The following is a 2,500-nucleotide window of genomic DNA, read 5'->3' as shown; positions in this document are numbered from 1 at the left end:
GCCGGCCCCCGAAGCCTCGCCGCAGCGGCCGGCGCCGCCGAACGCCGGTCGCGGGCGCGGCCCGAGTTCTCCCGAGCCCGGGTCTTCCTTCTCGCCGCGCTAAAGGGGCCGGCCCGCGTGTGCCGGGGAGGAGGGGTCGCCTCGGCAGCGGCCCCTCGCGGAGGCTCACCCGCCCCTTCCCCTCGCTCCTTCTGTCCGTCGGGCGACGGTCGGCCGTCCCGGCCGTCGCCGCCTCGGCGGGCGAGGGCTAAAGGCGAGGGAGAAAAGGGGACGCCCGAGAAGCCTTCGGGGATCGGAGAAGGAGGCGGCTCCTCCGGCCCTTCCCGCACCGGGGAGTGGGGGCTGGTGGGTGGTGGGTGGCTTTCGCCGCCCGGCGAAATCCCCCGCCCCCCCGTCCTCCCGCTCTCGGCCGAACGGGCCCCCGCCGCTGGCGCGGAAGAGGAGAGGGGCTCCCGGGCCTCCGGGCGTTCCGGGTCGCGCTTGCGGGCGCGCGAGGTTCTCGGGCGGCCGGGCCGCGTCCCCGCTCCGGCGGGGCGGCCCGAGCCGCGGCCGTCGTCTCGGGCGCGGTGCCGGGTTACTGAGGGGAACCCCGGGGTCCCGAGACGGACGCCGCGGCGAAGGCGGCGGATGTCGGGCGCGCCCCCGCCGGCGGACGCTCCCCCGAGGGCGGCAGTGGGGGAGGCACCCCGGCGGGGCCATGCAGGTCGTTTCCCTCGCCCCAGGGCCAGGTACCTAGCGCTCCGCGTCTCGGCGGTCCGCCGGTCTCCTCGCCTCGGCGTCGCCAAACGCCGAAGGAAGCCGGGGGGGCCGAAAGGCCGCCGAGCCCGGGCGGAGGTTCAAAGACTCGGGCGGTTCGGCGCGGGCCCGCCGCCGGCGGCGGCGGCGGTGGCGACGGCGGCGGCGGCGGCGGCAGGTGTGCCGGGCGGTGGCGCGGGCGCCCTCGAAGGGGTGGGGAGCCACTCCCGCCGATCCCCTGCGGCGGCGCGTTCCGTTGCGACCGGCCGCGCCTCCTGGTCGTCGTCGTCGTCGTCGTTGCCGCCGTCGTCCCGCCGCGCGCGCGGGGCCAACCCGCGCCGCGCCGGGGAGGGGCGCCCTGCCCCCCCCTCTCCGCGGCCCGGCCTCGGCGGAGAGGCCGCGGCGTGTGGCCGGGTCGGCCGCGGGGCCGGACCCCGCCCCCCCGCCTCGAATGCGGGCGCGACTGCCGGCGGAGGGCGCGTGCCCTCCGCCTTGCCTCAGCTGCGGGGTTTGGGCCGCCGGAGCCCGCCGCGCTCCCTTTCCTCGGCCGCCGCGGCGGCGTCGCGTCGCGGCGCCGCTTCGGGCGCGGCGGCGCCTCTCCCCTCGACGGCCTTCCTTCTCCCGGAAGGCGCCGGCGGCGCCGCCCGCCGGCCGTCCTTGGCTCGGCCGCTGGCCCGCCCGGGCGAGCGCTCTGCCCGGTCCCTCCGTGGCCGGACGCCGACGAGTGCACGGCGACCCCGCGGCCGAGCGGCGGCGTCGCCGCTCGGCGGGTGTCCCCCCTCCGGGGGGACGGTCGGCCGCAAGGCGCCCGCCGTCGCCTGCGGCGGTCCCGGCCCGGGCCCCGCCCGTCGCTTCCCCGTCGCCCTTTCCCGGGCCGCGCGCGGGCCGAACGGAAGGCGGTGCGGGCGGCCGCGGGGGCGCGCACCCGCCCGTTCTCTGAGCGGAAGCGAGGAGGGCGGGCGTTGCCCCCCCGGGCTCGGCCCCGTCACGCCTTCCGCCGGGCGCGTGCCCCGCGGAACAGGGGGTTCCCGGCGGCGCGAAGAGGCGGGGGGCGGTCCCGGGAGTGCGGCCGCAGAGGCGGCGGGTCTGCCGCCCGGCAGGCCCCGGGCGCCCGCGGTGCCGGCTCGGGACGCGGCGGCGCCTCGCCTCCGGCGCCGGCGCCGGCGGCGGAGCGCGGCCGGCAGAGGCGCCGGCCTCGCGGCGGGAGCGGTCCCGCCGGGGGCGCGTCGGCGAGGCGGCGGTCGCCGCGCGTCGTTCTCGGGCGTCGTAAGGCCGCTGGGGAGAGCGGGTCGGCCGCGTCTCCGGGGCGGCGGCGCGGCGCGAGTCCGCGGAGCGGTCGAGGGGAAAAGGGAAAAAGCGCGAGCGGGGGCCGACGGCCGCGCCCCCGGCTCAGGTGAGCGCGTCGTCCCGTGAAAGTGGCCGGGCGGGGCGCCGCGCCCCCGCGGTCCGGCGCGCGCCGCGCGGCGCGCCCTCCGTGCGGAGACCGGGCCGAGCCCGGGCGCCTGGGCCGCCTCCGAAGGTCCTCGCGCGTAGGCGGCGTCTCCCCTCGCGGGGGGAGGCGGTCGGGGGCGCGGGCCTCCCCGCCTTTCGGCCGGCCGGCCTTCGGACCGTTTCGTGCGGGGGGGGCGTTTCCCCCCCTCCTCCTCCTTTTCCTCCGTTCACGTGTGCCGGTACGGTTCGGAGCGAGGCGCGCCGCCACGGCGTCCTCGCCGCAAGCAAAAAAGGGGGCCGCTTCACGCGAGCGGTCCCGGCCCCTCCGCGCGCG

The sequence above is a fragment of the Chamaea fasciata genome, unplaced genomic scaffold, assembly GCF_029207755.1.
Source record: "Chamaea fasciata isolate MVZ Bird 193981 ecotype frontalis unplaced genomic scaffold, bChaFas1.0.hap1 SCAF_339, whole genome shotgun sequence".
NCBI classification, from domain to species: domain Eukaryota; kingdom Metazoa; phylum Chordata; class Aves; order Passeriformes; family Sylviidae; genus Chamaea; species Chamaea fasciata.
The sequence above is the reverse complement of the archived record's forward strand: the minus strand, read 5'-3'. Positions refer to the sequence as shown.